The following is an 18,487-nucleotide window of genomic DNA, read 5'->3' as shown; positions in this document are numbered from 1 at the left end:
GAGTGATCTTCTCTCAAGTATGGGCCTTGTGTGCATTTATACTGTATAGTAAGGACATATTAGGAATGTCACCATCGGGGGGTTAGATCGGAGGTGCGCACGGTGAGGATGCGCTTAAGACAGATCAGCAGCAGCGGAGCCGTGGGGGGTTGGGGGGGAGAGATGGGGGCACCGCCGGGAAAACTCGGGATGGCAATTGGGCTATCAGTGGCCATTCCACCAAAGGTCGGCCGCCACTCCACTCCTCAGCATGGCGGCTGGTTTGCGGTGGTAACACGCCTTAAGGTGAGGGCAATTTCAGTCCCTTAGTCTTTCAGTTCCTCTCTAAGAAACCACTTCGGTCTTCATCTTCAAGGGCACTCCTTAAATCTGGATGTAGTTTGTCACATTGTTTCAATAGCTCGTGCTATTTTAATGCCTTCTACTAATGTGTTTCCAAAGATGTTCCTGAGAAACAGCAAGTTGATGCAAACAACGTTTGCTGAGCCTACCACCTCACAACACAGAGTAACACTTACTCAACCTGTAACAAGCATCAGCAGGAACTAATAGAAAAGCAAAATACTGCGGATGCTGGAAATCTGAAATAAAACTGACATTTCTGACGAAGGGTCATCGACCTGAAACGTTAACTATGTTTCTCTCTCCACAGATGCTGCCTGACGGGCTGAGTCCAGCATTTCCTGTTTTTATATCAGCGGGAACTATCCACTGGGGATTCTGAATTTGAGTTAAAGCCAGGAGCACTAGCTGAAACATGCAGCATGATGGAGAAGGCGCAAAGAAACATACAGCAAACCTTTGCTTTGTCTGACCAAAAAGCTACGTAGAGTCAGGGTACAATGTAGTACTCGCGGCTCTGCATCATTCTGAGACAGGTTCCAGTCTCAAAGCAGCACATGTCATATAAATTGGCCTAGGAAGTGTAAATATTGGTCAAGACTGATCCAATTCTCTAGCAGTATAGCTAGTGACTGCTCTAGAAGCTATAACTGCATAATTAACACAACAACATGATATAATTAACTAGCTAATACATATAATAATTAGTCAATTAAAAAGATCAAAGCAAAAATTACCCTTAATTACTGTACCTTCTTTCTAAAGTGATGGTAGTTTGGTTACATTAGAATTTATAATCATCACATTAAGAAAACAACAAAAATTAACCTTGTATGTGCATGAAAGGCAACTTTGCATGAGCTTCTATGAACCTACATAATTACAAACGCAAAAATAATTTAAATTCAGTTGCTGTTGAGCTAATTCTTCTTGGTGTGCCCATGGTAATACTTTGTTGTGCTGAATTTTCTCCAACCCTTATGTTATATATGTTCCAGAGTTTCAGTGCTGTCTGGGTAATTAGAATGTTTATTAAATTAATTTTACACCTCAATAGAGCTGTGGTAAATCAAACCATATAATACATTAGTTCAGTACCCTACAACTTCATAATTGCTTTATAATAGCTACCGAAGAGTAATTAGCGGACTAGACACAGATATGGACAATAAATGAGGGTTGGGGGCAATGTTCCCTCATAGGAATCGGAAGATCCCACACAGGCCGGTCACCAGTGCTGCCACTGGAAAAGATACTGTGCATGTGCGGCAGCTGCAGCAAATGTAAAAGGACCGCACACCAAAAAATAATTAGAGGGAACATTGGGTGGCAGAACCAATTTTTTGGTTCAGTCTCTCCAACACTCTTCCTAAGTGGAAGCTTAGGGCCTGGAGTCTGATATAGGAATATAGGGCATATGACGAATGTGACGAATGAAGGTATGATCTCATTAAATGCCAGAACAGGCCCCTCGAGCCTGTTCTGGCATTTAATGAGATCATACCTGATCTGTATCCTAACTCCCAGATTACAAAAGTGGCTACACTCCAAAAAAGTACTTAATTGGCTGTAAAACACTTTGGAATGTCCTGAGGTCGTGAAAGATGCTGTGGAAATGCAAGTGTTTCTTTTTTTACTCTATCCAACTGCCTTGGCTCCATCTCCCTAAATACCCTTTGTTAGCAAAAATCTGTCGCTTTCAGATTTGAAATTATTAATTGAGCTCGCATCTACTACTTGTTGTTAAAATGAGTTCCACACTTCTACCACCCTTTGTGTGAAGAAGTGTTTCCCAACTTCTCTCCTGAATGGTCTGGCTCAGATTTTAAGGTTATCTCCTTTGTCCTAGACTTCTCCACCAGCAGAAAGAGGTTTTTTTTTCCATCTACTGTATCAATTCCTTTCAAAATCCTAAAAAGCAATCAAATCACCCCATTATTATTTAAGTGGGGAGAGATTACAAAATGCTGAGGTACAGAGGGATCTGGGGGTCCTTGTACATGAAACATAAAAAGTTAGTATGCAGGTACAGCAAGTAATCAGGAAGGCAAATGGAATGTTGGTCTTTATTGCAAGGGGGATAGAGTATAAAAGTCCTTGTACAACTGTACAGGGCATTGGTGAGGCCACACCTGGAGTACTGCATACAGTTTTGGTCTCCTTATTTAAGGGGGGATATACTTGCATTAGAGGCAGTTCAGAGAAAGTTCATGAGGTTGATTCCTGAGATGAAGAGGTTGTCTTATGCAGAAAGGTTGAGGAGGTTGGGCCTATACTCATTGGAGTTTAGAAGAATGAGAGGTGAACTTATTGAAACATATAAGATTCTGAGGGGGCTTGACAGGGTAGATGCAGAGAGGATGCTTCCCCTCTTGGGGGAATCTAGAACCAGAGGGTGTTATGTATTTAACCCCTTGCAACCTGTATTACACTACCATCAGAGGGGTCTACTTGTTGGAGTTCCAAGGGATCCCAGCATCCCTTGGGAGCACGGTATATAAACAGGCCACCCTCAAAGTACCTGCACTCTGAAATCTTATTAAAGGAGCTAAGGTCACACTTGCTCATTGTACACAGTTCTCAGTTTCATCCTTTATTGTGAACGCATCAATTGGCGACGAGGTAACAAACAACCACGCGAAAATGCAAAGAACAGTTGGTATCCTGGAGAAGTTCTCAGAAGAGGATGATTGGGAGGCCATCGTGGAGAGACTCGACCAATATTTTGTGGCCAACGAGCTGGAAGGGGACGAAAACGCTGCCAAATGAAGGGCGATCCTCCTTATCGTCTGTGGGGCAACAACCTATGGCCTCATGAAGAATCTCCTCGCTCCGGCAAAACCAACAGCTAAATCCTATGAAGAATTGTTTACGCTGGTCCGGGAGCACCCAAATCCTAAGGAAAACATTTTGATGGCAAGATATCGGTTCTACACGTGTCAACGGCCAGAGGGCCAGAAAGTGGCGAGCTATGTCGTCGAACTAAGGCACCTCGCAGGACATTGCGAATTTGAGGGATTGTGAGAACAAATGCTTAAAGGCTTTTTGTACTGGACACTGGCCATGAGGTAATCCTTCGCAAACTGTTGACTGTTGAAACTCCGAATCTAAGTAAAGCCATAACGATAGCCCAGGCATTTATGTCCAACAGTGACAACACCAAACAGATTTCGCAAAGTAAAGAATTTTCGGCCAGTACTGTGCACAAAGTAAAGTCGTTTTCGAGCAGGAAAATACATGGCAGAATGTACACGCCGGCTGCTGCGGCCCGACCTCAGATAACCCAGAGTCCGCCATCCATCGTTAATGCGAGGCGGTTAACAACTTGTTGGCACTGTGGAGGTGATTATCGGCCCCATCAATGCCGCTTCAAGCACTATGCGTGCAATGATTGCAGAACAATGGGAGACCTCCAGTGAATGTGCAGGCGAGCTGCAAACCCTGCAAACCACCACGTTGCAGAGGAAGATCGATCCACTGTGGATCAGGCTGAATTGGAGTCTCGTACCGAGGAGGCAGAAGTGTACGGGGTACACACATTCACCACAAAATGTCCACCAATAATGTTGAAAGTTGAACTGAACGAATTCCAGTATCTATGGAACTGGACACTGGTATGAGCCAGTCCATAATGAGTAAAAAGGCCTTCGACAGGCTGTGGATCAACAAGGCACACAGGCCCAAGCTCAACTCCATTCACACCTAACTAAGGACTTACACCAAGGAACTGATCCCTGTAATTGGCAGTGCAGAAGTCAAAGTCTCCTATGATGGAGCAGTACACGAACTCCCACTGTGGATTGTGCCGGGGGTGGCCCCACATTGTGAGGCAGAAGCTGGCTGGGAAAAATCCGCTGGAACTGGGACGACATCCGAGCGCTTTCGACCATTGACGACGCCTCATGTGCCCAGGTTCTAAGCAGGTTTTCATCGTTGTTCGAGCCAGCCATTGGAAGCTTCTCGGGGGCGAAAGTGCAGATCCATTTGGTTCCCGGTACCCGACCCATCCACCAGAAGACATGGGCGGTACCGTATATGCTGCGTGAGAAAGTGGTAATTGAGCTGGACAGGCTGCAGCGAGAAGGCATCATCGCGCCGGTGGAATTCAACGAGTGGGCCAGTCCGATTGTCCCGATACTTAAAGAGGACGGCACGGTCAGAATTTGTGGGGACTATAAAGTAACAATTGACTGTTTTTTGCTACAGAACCCAAGGCAGACGACCTATTTGCGACCCTGACTGGAGGAAAGACGTTCACCAAGCTGGACCTGACCTCGGCCTACATGACGCAGGAGCTGGAGGAGTTTTTGAAAGGCCTCACCTGCATCAACACGCACAAAGGTCTGTTCATCTATAACAGATGCCCATTCAGGACTCGGTCGGCTGCGGCAATCTTCCAACGGAACATGGAGAGCCTGCTAAAGTCGGTTCCTCGCACCGTGGTTTTCTAGGACGATATACTGGTTACAGGTCGGGACACCATTGAGCATTTGAAGAATCTGGAAGAGGTTCTTAGTCGGTTGGATCGCATGGGACTCAGGTTGAAACGCTCGAAGTGTGTTTTCCGCGCAGGAGGTCGAGTTCTTGGGAAGAAGAATCGCAGCAGATGGCATCAGACCCACCGACGCCAAGACGGAGGCCATCAAGAACGCACCGAGACCACAGAAAGTGACAGAGCTGCAGTCGTTCCTGGGATTCCTTAACTATTTCAGTAATTTCCTACCTGGGTTAAGCACCCTGCTAGAAGCCCTTATATGTGCTACTGCGCAAGGGAGACGACTGGGTATGGGGGAATTTACAAGAGGTTGCCTTTAAGAAAGCCAGGAATCTGTTGTGTTCAAACAAACTGCTTGTCTTGTATAACCCCTTTGTAAAAGATAAGTGCTAGCTTGTGATGTGTCGTCATATGGGGTCGGGTGTGTGTTACAACAAGCTAACGAATCGGGGATTTTGCAAACGGTCGCTTATGCGCCCAGGAGTTTGTCCAAGGCTGAAAGGGCCGACAGCATGATTGAAAAAGAGGCTCTGGTATGCGATTACGGGATAAAGGAAATGCACCAGTACTTATTTGGCCTCAAGATTGAGCTTGAAACTGACCACAAGCCATTCATATCGCTGTTCTCTGAGAGCAAAGGGATTAACACCAATGCCTCTGTCTGCATCCAAAGATGGGCACTCACGCTGTCGGCATACAACTATGTAATTCACCACAGACCGGGCACAGAGAACTGCGCTGATGCTCTCAGCTGGCTGCCATTGCCCACCACCAGGGTGGAAATGGCACAGCCTGCAGACTTGCTCAGGGTAATGGATGCATCCGAAAACAAAAAGTCCCCCGTTACGGCCCGTCAGTTCAGGTCCTGGACCACCCAGGATCCTTTACTGTGCTTGGTAAAAAAAACTGTGTCCTCCATGGGAGCTGGTCCAGCGTACCAGCGGAGATGCAGGAGGCAGTTAAGCCGTTCCACAGGCGCAAAGACGAAATGTTTCTGCAGGTGGACTGTCTGTTGTGGGGCAATCGCATGGTCTTGTCCAAGAAAGGCAGAGATATGTTAAATTGTGAACTGCACAGCACCCACCCAGGCATTGTAATAATGAAATCCATAGCCAGATCCCATGTGTGGTGACCCGGCATCAACTCAGATTCAGATGATGTGTGCACCAGTGCAACACTTGCTCTCAGCTGAGCAATGCACCCAGAGTTGCACCGCTAAGTTTGGGGCCGTGGCTCTCCAAACCATGGTCGAGGATCCACGTGCACTATGCGGGCCCATTTCTATGCAAAATGTTCTTGGTTGCCATGGATGCTTACTCAAAATTGATTGAATGTGCAATAATGTCTGTAAGCACGTCCACAGCCACTATTGAAAGCCTACGAGCCATGTTTGCCACGCATGGCTTGCCTGATGTCCCAGCCAGCGACAATGGGCTGTGTTTCACCAGTGCTGAATTCAAGGAATGCATGACCCGCAATGGGATCAAGCACGTCACATCTGTCCCGTTCAAACCCGCATCCAACGGCCAGGCAAAACGGGCAGTTCAGTCCATCAAGCAAAGCTTGAAACGCGTGTCGGAAGGCTCCCTGCAGACCGACTATCCCGAGTGCTGCTCAGCTACCGCACCAGACCCCACGCACTCACCGGGGTTCCCCCAGCCGAGCTGCTCATGAAAAGGATGCTCACTGATCCACCCTGATCTCCATGATCACGTGGAGGGCAGGCGGCATCAACAAAGTGTGTACCATGACCACGCAAATTTGTCATGTGATATTGAGGTCATTGTACTCAATTGTGTTTGTACTCAGTTATGGACATGGTCCCAAATGGCTCGCTGGCACGGTCATAGCCAAAGAGGGGAGTAGGGTGTTTCAGGTCAAATTGGCCAATGGACTAATGTGCAGAAAACATTTGGACCAAATCAAATTGCGGTTCACCAACAGTTACGAACAACCCGAAGAAGACACCACCAACTTTGACCATCCATCACACACACAAGTGGCAACTGGTATCATGGTTAACCACTAAGCCAAACTCACCATCCCCAGCAGCCCGGCAAGGCCGGCTGCCCAGCAGCCCAGTGAAGAACTAACCAACACACCCATAACCTTTGAATTACCTGCATTTGTACCGAGACAATCAACAAGGGAGCGAAAAGCCCCAGATCATCTCACTTTGACTTTACGAGGGAGTGATGTTATGTAGTTGACCCCTTGCAACCTGTATTACACTACCACCAGAGGGCCTACCTGTTGGAGTTCCAAGGGATCTCAGCATCCCTTGGGAGCACGGTATATAAGCAGGCCACCCACAAGGTACCTGCACTCTGGAATCTTATTAAAGGAGCTAAGGTTACACTTGCTCATTGTACACAGTACTCAGTTTCATCCTTTATTGTGAACGCATCAGAGGGCATAGTTTCAAAATAAGGGGTTGCCCATTTAAAATGGAAATGAGGAGGAATTTCTTCTCTCAGAGGCTCACAAATCTTTGAAAATCTCTACCCCAGAGAGCTGTGGAGGCTGGGTCATTGAATATATTTAAGGTGGAGATAGACAGGTTTTTGAATGATAAGGGAGTAAAGGGTTATGGGGAGCAGGCAGGGAAGTGGAGTTGAGGGCAAGATCAAATCAGCCATCATCTTATTGAATGGCGGAGCAGGCTCGAGGGAATAAATGGCCTACTCTTACTCCTATTTCTAATGTTCTTATATTTGCCTTCTATATTCCAGGGAATACAAGCCTAGATTATGTAATTTAACCCTTGGAGCCCTAGTAACATTCTACTTAATCTGCGCTGCACTCCCACCAAAGCCAGTATATCCTTTCTGAGGTGTGGTGTCCAGAACTGTATATAGTACTCCAGGTTTGGTCTAAACAGGGCTTTGTATAGGCGTAGCTAGCTTCCTCCCCTTTATAATCTAGCCCTTTATAAAGGCAAACATTCCATTAACCTTTTTGATTATTTTTTTGTACCTAACCACAACATTTCAGTGATCTGTGTACATGGACCCTTAAACCTCTTTGCACCCTCACTGTTCCTGGCTTTTCATCATTTAAAAAATACTCAGATCTATCTTTTTTCGGTCCAGAATGGATGACCTCATACTTACCTGCATTGAAAATCCATCTGCCACAGTTTCAGCCACTCACTTAATCTATCAATACCTTATTGTAACTTGATGCTCCCTTCTACATTACTTACAATGCCACTAATCATTGTGTAATTGGCAAACTGGCAAACCTGGATATATGGCTCTCTGTTGTGTTATCTAAGTCATTAGTAAATATAATGAATAGTTGAGGCCCCAGCATAGATACTTGTGGAACACCATTAGTAACTTTCTTCCAATTTGAGTACATATGCATTATCCCTACTCTTTATCTTCAGGCATCTAACCAATTTCCTACCCAGTTCCATGAGCATTAGTTTTAGCTAACAGTCTCTCTCTTATGTGGAACATAATCGAATATCTTCTAAAAGTCCATATAATCTGCATCCATAGACATTCACCTGTGTAGTTCTTTATTTACTTCCTCAAAAAATTCAATTAGATTTGTTAGACATGATTACACTTTACAAGACATTGTTGTCTCTCTCTAATCAGCTCAAATTTCTCTAAGTGCTCAGTCACTTTGTCCTTAATTATAAAGTCGAATAACCTCCGCAAAAGAAATGTTAGACTAACAGGTCTATAATTTTGTGCTTTTCCACTCTCTCCTTTTTTAAATAATGGAGTTACATTTGCAATTGTCCAATCTAAAGAGTCAATTCCTGAATTGAGAAAGCTTTGGAAGATTATGGGAGATATGTGGATAGCTGCTCCACTCAACCTGGCAAACAAGGCACCAGCGATCTGATGTGTGCAGTAATCACTGCAGCTGGCTGACCTGAGGCAGTTTAAAGGAAGTGGTGAGCCTACGGCCACACTAGTCTGAAAATGCCCGATCTCGTCTGATCTCAGAAGCTAAGCGGAGTCAGGCCTGGTTAGTACTTGAATGGTAGACCACCTGGGAATACTAGGTGCAGTAGGCTTCGGCAGAGAGAGCTGTGGCTCAGTGTGGTAGCACTCTTGCCTCTGAGTCAGAAGGTTGTGGGTTCAAGTCCCACTCCAGTAACCTAAGCACATAAATCCAGGCTGACACTCCAATGCTGAGGGAGTGCTGCACCGTTAAAGGCACTGTCATTTGGAAGAATGACATATCAAGAAAGATTGGATCAACTGGGCTTGTATTCACTGGAGTTAAGAAGAATGAGAGGGGATCTCATAGAAACGTTTAAAATTCTGATGGGTTTAGACAGGTTAGATGCAGGAAGAATGTTCCCAATGTTGGGGAAGTCCAGAACCAGGGGTCACAGTCTAAGGATAAGGGGTAAGCCATTTAGGACCGAGATGAGGAGAAACTTCTTCACCCAGAGAGTGGTGAACCTGTGGAATTCTCTACCACAGAAAGTTGTTGAGGCCAATTCACTAAATATATTCAAAAAGGAGTTAGATGAAGTCCTTACTACTAGGGGGAATCAAGGGGTATGGTGAGAAAGCAGGAATGGGGTACTGAAGTTGCATGTTCAGCCATGAACTCATTGAATGGTGGTGCAGGCTAGAAGGGCTGAATGGCCTACTCCTGCACCTATTTTCTATGTTAACCCGAGATCCTGTCTGCCTGCTCAAGTAGATGTAAAAGATCCCATGACACCATTTTTTAATTTTATGTTTTGAAGTTTAATTTGTTTTAATTGCCGGGTTTTTTAGTGTCCCCCTCCCCTTTTATAGGGGGCACTTGTAAATTATGGTTTTAGAGCCCCCCCCCCAAAAAATCTACAAAAATATAAAAAAAACAAAAAAAAAGGGCCTTGCGAAATGTTTGGAGTGTCCCCCAGATCGGGGGTCACTTGACCTAATGTTTATTTGTCTCCTCTTTAAAAAAAAAAGGAAGTGGTGACTTTCACTGTTGCAGGCAGAGCCATCCCATTTCTGGAAGAAGTTTGCAGGTTGGACTGGGGAAAGTGGGAAAGTTCTGCGATTGCCTCCCTGGTGAAGTTTAGACAGTGAAGGCAGATATCATCAGAACTGCCCTAGCAAGAGCAGACAAGAGGAATGCTTACCTTGGTAAACGTCAGTGGGCCCAAGTTTCGGGCCACGCCTAGAACGGCGCAGCCCCGACCTGGACGTCCGTTTTTCGCGCCACAAAGTGTGCCTGAAAAAAACGTACCTATTCTCTGGCTCCCTGCAGGTCCTCTGGAGTTGGGCGTGGCGCAGCACGAGCTGGGGTGGGTGGGGGTGGGGGGGGAACGGAGCCAGGTCCCTGCACTGAAAACAGGGCCGGGACCTCTGCATATACGCGCTACAGTGGGCGCGCATGTGCAGTAGCTCCAGGCGCTCAAAACTGTGTGGGAGGGGCCCGAAGCACGCAGTCCCTAGCCCTGGCCGAATGGCCTCACTGGGGCTGCGTTGATAAGGCTGTCTCCCACGGCCAGCTCCTGCTTCCTCCCGACCGGACCCGACTCCGCCCGCCCACCACCGGACCGGACCCGACCCCCCGACCGGACCCGACCAACCCCCGACCTCTGCTTCTCTCCCCCACCCCCGGACCCGACCTCCGCTCCCGACCCCCCCCCGCAGACCTCCGGTCCCGACTACCCACCCCCCCCGACCTCCGCTCCCTCCCCCCCCCGACCTCCGCACCCGAGTCCCCCCGACTCCCTCCGTTCCTCTCCCTCTTCCTCGCCCCTCCCCCCCCTCGCCCCCTCCCCCCCATCCTCCCCGCTCTACCTCCTCCTCGCTCTCCCTCCCCCCCTCTCTCCCTCCCTCCCCCCTCTTCCCCCCCTCTCCCCTCCTCTCTCTCCCCCTCTTGTTTCCCCCCCTCCTGTTTCCCCCCCTGCCCCCTCTCCCCTCCCTTCCCTCTCCCTTCCTTCCCTCCCTCCCCTCTCCCCTCCCTCCGCTCTCCACTCCCCCCTCCCCCCCTCGCCCCCTCACCCCCCTCCCTCCCTCCTCTCCCTCCCTCCCTCGCCTCCTCACCCTCCCTCGCCTCCTCACCCTCCCTCCCCTCCCTCTCCCCCCTCACTTTCCCTCCTCCCCCCCTTCCCCCCACCCTCCATCTCCCCCCCTCCCTCCCTCTCCCACCCCCCTCCCTCCCTCTCCCCCCTCCTTCCCTCTCCCCCCCCTCCCTCCTCCCTTCCCTTCCTCCCCGCTCCCCCTCCTCCCCGCTCTCCTCTCCCCGCTCTCCCTCCCGCCCCCTCTCCCCCCCCTCCCTCTCCCCCCTCCTGTTTCCCCCCTCTCCCCTCTCCCCTCGCTTCCCTCCCCTCCCCTCTCCCCTCCCTCACTCCCCCCTCTCCACTCCCTCACTGCCCTCCCTCATCCCTCACTGCCCTCCCTCCCCTCCCTCCTCCCTCACCCCCCTCCTCCCTCACTCCCCTCCTCTCACTCCCCTCCACACCCTCCCCTCACTCCCCTCCCCACCCTCCCCTCCCCTCACTCCCCACCCCACACTCCCCTCCCCTCACTCCCCCTCCCCACCCTCCCCTCACTCCCCTCCCCACCCTCACTCCCCTCCCCACCCTCACTCCCCTCCCCACACTCCCCACGCTCCCCTCCCCCACCCCACCCTCACTCCCCTCCCCACCCTCCCCTCACCTCACTCCCCTCCCACCATCCCCACCCCACCCTCCCCTCACTCCCCTCCCCACCCTCCCCTCCCCTCCCCTCCCCTCACTCCCCTCTCCTCCCCTCACTCCCCACCCTCCCCTCCTCTTCCCCTCCTCCCCCCTCCCCTCCTCCCCCCTCCCCTCCTCCCCACCCTCCCCTTCCCCCCTCCCTCCCTTCCCCTTCCCTCCCTTCCCCTTCCCCCCCTCCCCTTCCCCATCCCTCCCCTCCCCTACCACTCCCTCCCTCCCCTTCCCCCACCACTCCCTCCCTCCCCCTCCCACTCCCTCCCTCCCCCTCCCACTCCCTCCCTCTCCCCCCTCCCTCTCCCCCCCACTCCCTCCCTCTCCCCCCTCCTCCCTCCCTCCTCTCCCCCCTCCCTCCCTCTCCCCCTCCCTCCCTCCTCTCCCCCCTCCCTCCCTCTCCCCTCCCCTCCCACCTCCTCTCCCCCCCTCCCTCCCTCTCCCCACTCCCCCCCTCCCTCCCTCTCCCCCTCCCCCCACTCCCCCCTCCTCCCTCTCCCCCCTCCCCCCACTCCCCCCTCCTCCCTCTCCCCCCACCCCCTCCCTCCCTCCTCCCTCTCCCCCCACCCCTCCCTCCCTCCCCCCTCCTCCCTCTCCCCCACTCCCTCCCTCCCCTCCCCCCCACCCCTCCCTCCTCCCCCCCACCCCCTCCCTCCCTCTCCCCCCCACCCCCTCCCTCCCTCTCCCCCCCACCCCCTCCCTCCCTCTCCCCCCTTTTTACCCCCTCCCTCCCTCTCCCCCCACTCACCCCCTCCCTCTCCCCCCCACCCCCCTCCCTCCCTCTCCCCCCACCCCCCTCCTCTCCCCCTCCCCCCACCACCCTCCTCTCCCCCTCCCCCCACCCCCCCAACTCTCCCCCTCCCCCACCCCCCTCCCTCTCCCCCTCCCCCCCTCCTCTCCCCCCCCTCCCTCTCCCCCCTCCCCTCTCCCTCCCTCTACCCCCCTCCCTCCTTCTCCCCCCCTCCTCCTCCCTCCCTCCCCTCCCCTTCCTTCCCCTCCCCTCCCCCCCCCCACCCTTCCCTCCCTCCCCTCCCCCACCCTTCCATCCCTCTCTCTCCCTCCCCCTCCCTCTCCCCTCGCTGTCAGAAGCACAGACACTGACAGACAGAGAGTGAGAGACACTGACAGCGACACACGGGGGCCGTCCCAGCACGCTGTTGGAGGACTCCCGGTGTTGCAGTCGGTAAGTTGAAAATGTTTTGTTTTATTTGATTTTTTTTTAATTTGATTTTTTATTAATTTTTTTTGATTGATTTATTGATGTATTTATCACTTATTATTGATGATGACTCTTTATTTGTAAAACTGAAGTATTTAATGTTTGTAAACTTCCCTTTTAAACCTCCCCCACCACCCCCATTCCCTACGCCTGATTTGTAACCTACGCCTGATTTTCTAAGTGTCGACAAGGTTTTTCTGAGCGTACAAAAATCTTCACTTACTCCATTCTAAGTTAATTTGGAGTATGTTTTCACTGCCTAAACTTTCAAAACGGGCGTAAGTGGCCGGACACGTCCCCTTTTGGAAAAAAATTATCTGTTCCAAACTGAAATTGTTCTAACTGACTAGAACTGGAGCAAACTAAATGCCGAGAATTACAATTTCTAAGATACTCCATTCTAAACCAGTTGCTCCAAAAAAACAGGAACAACTCAGGCCGAACCTTGGCCCCAGTATGAGGAGGTGAAAAAAAAGCAAAATACAAAAATATAAATATTAAGTGTGAAGAAAAATGCATCGAACTAAATACACCAAAAGCAACAATAAAAGCTAAAAATGGTTGCAGCTTCCATTTACTCGTCGATCAGCTGAAAACATTGTGAAGACGCTCACACTCAAATGCCAGAAATATTTGAAAATGCAAATGTTCTACACAGCTATTCAGTGATGACATGGCATTTTGGGGGAAAATGCAGGGTTGGGAATCCCTCCTTTCATAATTTTCATACACTCAATGAGACCTTCAAATGCCTGCAATGAGCTCCTTGTACAAAAACTTTGTCTCACAATTGGTTGAACTGCTACACCCTCCCCACCACACCAGACAGGAATATGCAAGCCCTTTGGAAAATTTGCTCTACTGCCTGCCCAAAATCACCAAATATAATTTGCTAGCCTTAGGAAGTTAAGACAGTGGGAGCTATTGAGGGAGTGCAGCGAAGGTTTACCAGACTGATTCCCGGGATGGCGGGACTGACATATCAAGAAAGACTGGATCAACTGGGCTTGTATTCACTGGAGTTAAGAAGAATGAGAGGGGATCTCATAGAAACATTTAAAATTCTGACGGGTTTAGACAGGTTAGATGCAGGAAGAATGTTCCCAATGTTGGGGAAGTCCAGAACCAGGGGTCACAGTCTAAGGATAAGGGGTAAGCCATTTAGGACCGAGATGAAGAGAAACTTCTTCACCCAGAGAGTGGTGAACCTGTGGAATTCTCTACCACAGAAAGTTGTTGAGGCCAATTCACTAAATATATTCAAAAAGGAGTAAGATGTAGTCCTTACTACTAGGGGGATCAAGGGGTATGGTGAGAAAGCAGGAATGGGGTACTGAAGTTACATGTTCAGCCATGAACTCATTGAATGGCGGTGCAGGCTCGAAGGGCCAAATGGCCTACTCCTGCACCTATTTTCTATGTTTCTAACCGTCCTTTGTCCAACTTGGCCAATGTCTGTAGATCCCAATTCTTTTAATTATGTGACTATTTGTACTAACAATTTTCTCATCCTTCTGCACCGGCATCCTCCGGACCCTACACCCCCGCCCAAAACCGGAACCAGATGTGGGGCCCCACAATTGGCCACATTGCCGGACTGAGCCCTGAAAGGGAGAGAGGGAGAGAGGGACCTGACTGACTGACTGAGTTTTTTCTTGGGTGGGGTGGGAGGAAAAGTGAGTGAGAGAGCCTGGTTGGAGGTGAGGAGTTGGAGAGCCTGGTTGTTTGGGGTGGGTGGGGAAGGGAGAGAGAGGGCCAGGTTGGTGGGGGGTGGGGGGGGGGGGTGTGAGAGAGAGAGAGAGAGAGAGAGAGAGACACACAGGGGAGAGAGGGAACTGAGGGAAGACAGATCACATTCTTCCAACCCCCTTCACACCTACACCTGATTTCTCCGAAAGCTCGGTGTGTGTCTCTCTCTCTCTCTCTCTCACCCCCCAACAACCTGGCCCTCTCTCTCCCTTCCCCACCCACCCCAAACAACCAGGCTCTCCCACTCCTCACCTCCAACCAGGTTCTCTCACTCTCTTTTCCTCCCACCCCACCCAAGAAAAAACTCAGTCAGTCAGTCAGGTCCCTCTCTCCCTCTCTCCCTCTCAGGGCTCAGTCCGGCAATGTGGCCAATGTGGATCAAATCCAGAATTCATGACATTCACTATTCAGTTCATACCCAACAAACCTGTTAACAATCTGCACATAATGCCCCATCTATGGCGGGGGTGGCGGGGAGGGGGGGGGTGGCAGTAAGGGACTTATGCTGGGGGAGGGATGCACTTGCGTTGGGGTAAGGAGGGACTTTGGCTGGGGGGGGGGGGGAGGGGGCAGCAAGGGACTTTGGCTGGGAGAGGGATGCACTTGCGTTGGGGTAAGGCGGGACTTTGGCTGGGGGAGGGATGCACTTGCGCTGGGGTAAGGAGGGACTTTGGCTGGGAGAGGGATGTTCCCTTTCTGACTTCTGAAGCCCAAATGGATCATGTAAATAATGTGCAAAGTTAGGCTGGGTGGTTCCATTTACACATTCCAGAGAAACTTCAGGGTGTGGCTTATCCTCCAAGGGGACCAATCAGCAATAGGTCATGTGATAATGGAGAGCCAATCAGGGAAACGGCTGCAATTCAGTTAGTACACATAAACAAATCTTTTTTTATGCAGGTTGAAGTACATAGTGCTCATTATGTTACCTTGCCAGTCCTGATGAGGTAATTGAACTTTTACACCACTGGTTTGCAATCCTGGATGTGAGCGATTTTGGCGTTCAGTGCCAAGGGCTCTCCAGGCAGCTAGAGTTACCTCCCTGGCAGGCTTGGTGGCACCTACACCCAGGAGTTTGTGCCTCCTCCCTTCAGTCTCCTCAAGGAGGGCTTGGAGGTCTGAATCATTAAAGTTTTGTGTTTTTCTCCTGGCTGGGGCTCTGCGCTGCTGCACTCAGGCACAGATGGTGCTTGAGTGATCAAACCTCTGTGGAAGTGTAATAAAAATATTGCAGCTAGCTATGTGCACAGCGCTGGGTGAATCTGCTGAATGGAGTGGCTTGGTAAACAGAGTGGCGACATGAATTTGGTGAGAGTGGGAATTTGGTGCAGAGGGGGAACAAAGTGCTAAGTACTTTAAATAAAGGGGCAACAGTAAATATATAAATAATCAGAATAATGAATTACTTCTAAAGGGATTTCGAACTAAGTAGAGGATACCAATATTAAATGGATCTGAATTGCATTAAATTAAAATCTGGTACATATAAATAATTCAATAAATAGAGTGAGCAGATAATAAACTAAAAACATAAGTAGATAGACTTCAACAAAAAATGACGGGACAGCTATGCCATGTGTGAACTCCAGGACGCTGCATGTGTCCTGGATAACCATGTGTGCAGGAAGTGCCTCCAGTTACTCAAACTCAAGCTCAAGGTTTCTGAGCAGCGGCTGGAGTCACTGCAGTGCCTACCGGAGGCTGAGAACTTCCTAGAGTGCACATTCCAGGAGGTGATCACCCTACAGCTCCAGAGAGTTCAGGAGGATAGTAAATGGGTAGCTATTCAGCAGGGTAGGAAGAGGCAGGCAATGCAGGAATCCTCCGGGAGTGAGGCACTGTCAAACCAGTTTTCAGTGCTGGATACGGTTGCAGGTGATGAAACCTCAAGGGAGTACAGTCTAGACCATATCTACAGCACCTGGGGGGAAATGACTTGCACAGGGGAACGTAGCAAAGTACAGAAATGCAATGGTCATAGGGGATTCGGCAGTCGCGGATAGAAAGGAGTTTCTGCAACCGCCGACATGTTGTCTCCCTGGTGCCAAGGTAAAGGACATCGCTGAGAGGATACAGAACATTTTGAGGGGGGAAGGGGAACAGCCAGAAGTCATGGTTCATGTGGAAACCAATGAGATAGGAAGGAAAGGGGTTGAGGTCCTGCAGTCAGAGTTTAAGGAGCTAGGGAGGAAGTTAAAAAGCAAGAACTCAAAGGTAGTAATTCCTCCCAGTGCCACACACTAGTGAGCATAGGAATAATAGGGTAAAACAGCTTCACGTGCGGCTGGAGAAATGGTGCAGAAGGGAGAGCTTCAGAATCCTGGGGAATTGGGACCAGTTCTGGGGCAAGGGGGACCTGTTTGGGTTGCATCTCAACAGAGCTGAGACCAATGTCCTCGTGGGAAGGTTAACTCATACTGTGGGGAGGGTTTAAACTAATTTGGCAGAGGGTTGGGCACCAGGATTAAAGATTAGAGAGGAGGAGCAGATGCACAGAGGACTGGGTGAGGCAAATAGAACTAGTATAAAGAATACTTCAGAAATAGGAGGGATCGGACAGGAGACAAATGCGAAGCAGTCTGAGGTGGGTTTGGAGCACGGTGAGTAAAGTTGGTGCGCTGCAGGCACAATCGTCACATGGGACAATGATTATTGTGGCAATAACAGAGACCTGGCTTAAAGACGGGGATGATGCAGTTGAGGAACCAAAGACCGAGGACTAGAAATTCACCTGAGACCGCGTCTTTTGAACCACCGGAATACCGCTGGTGCACGCTCCAGTTGCGATATCGGGCGGGGGCGGAGGCCTAAAACTCGGTAATCTGCTTGCCTTACTAAATGCAAGCAGAACCACTGGAAAAATGAGCTGTTTGGCTTCTCTGCGCATGCACGGTCATTCTCCCGCGATTTGGGGGTCAAGGGTGACCCTGCGCATGCACAGAGAAGACTGAGACGGCAGTGGGCATTTAACTGCTCCACTACTCTTTGGTAAATCCCTCTCCTAGGATAGACTCCAAATAATAGCTTGGAAATTGTGGGACTCCTGTGGGGTTATTAGCTTCTCCAGTGCTTTATTTGGCTATTTTAGAGGCTATTTCTTTGGCTAGCCAGATTCAGACAGTCATCCAATAAGCATTTCATGGACACTTCCAATATCTGCTCCCGTTCTTTCTCCATGTTTTATCTGGAGAATATTTGAATTTGAGTTCTATGTGAAATGAGCTAGCGTAGCTCAGAAGCAAGAGGTGACTCCGGCAGGTGAATGCGAGTAAAGACTTCACTGAATGTTGGTATGTAACGTTATGGTTTAAAGGAGCCAGTAATGGTTGACATGTGTACGAGGGGATTGGGGGCAGGGACGAGGGAGAGGAGGAGATGTTGGAGGGTTGGGGGGAGGGAGTGGAGTGGGTCTTCTTTGGAGCCAGACTGTTAAACAAAATGAAGCCCAGAGCTAAGAGAATGAGGGAAGAGAGTGCAGAGCAAAGTAAAGGTCCCGAGAGATTAGAAGGGCAGGCGTATGAGATTACAACATGCTTCAGCTATGCGCCTGTCCCAGACAGTTTGTATATTTTTGGGGAAAATTTCCAAATTTTCCACAGACACTTCTCTTCACGATTGGCTGATTACATTGTGGCTTGAATGCTGTCATGTTTGGGTCAATGAGACTTTTTATTACAAAATGTTATTATTTTATTTTATCACCAACAATATGCATATTAATATGCATATAAATTGGGCTAACCAAACTGGAAGCAATACGGTGGAGGAGGGTTTCCAGGAGTGCATAAGGGATGGTTTTCTAGACCAATATGTCGAGGAACCAACTAGCGGGGGAGGCCATCTTAGACTGGGTGTTGTGTAATGAGAGAGGATTAATTAGCAATCTCGTTGTGCGAGGCCCCTTGGGGAAGAGTGACCATAATATGGAGGAATTCTACATTAGGATGGCGAATGAAACAGTTAATTCAGAGACCATGGTCCAGAACTTAAAGAAGGGTAACTTTGAAGGTATGAG

At 49.7% G+C, this 18,487-nt stretch overlaps 1 long non-coding RNA gene and 1 pseudogene across 1 annotated transcript in view; one reads left to right on the top strand and one right to left on the bottom strand.

Moving 5' to 3' along the window:
* Positions 1–17,341, bottom strand: part of LOC139274820 (uncharacterized) — a 28,258-nt gene extending 10,917 nt beyond the window's left edge. Inside the window, exon 1 of the long non-coding RNA XR_011595621.1 lies at positions 17,204–17,341. This is a non-coding gene — a long non-coding RNA (uncharacterized lncRNA). The remainder of the gene's footprint in view (positions 1–17,203) is intronic.
* On the top strand, positions 8,755–8,873 carry LOC139275345 (5S ribosomal RNA; annotated as a pseudogene).
* Positions 17,342–18,487: the final 1,146 nt, after the last annotated feature.

This window comes from Pristiophorus japonicus, chromosome 10, assembly GCF_044704955.1.
Source record: "Pristiophorus japonicus isolate sPriJap1 chromosome 10, sPriJap1.hap1, whole genome shotgun sequence".
NCBI classification, from domain to species: Eukaryota; Metazoa; Chordata; class Chondrichthyes; family Pristiophoridae; genus Pristiophorus; species Pristiophorus japonicus.
The sequence above is the reverse complement of the archived record's forward strand: the minus strand, read 5'-3'. Positions and strand labels throughout refer to the sequence as shown.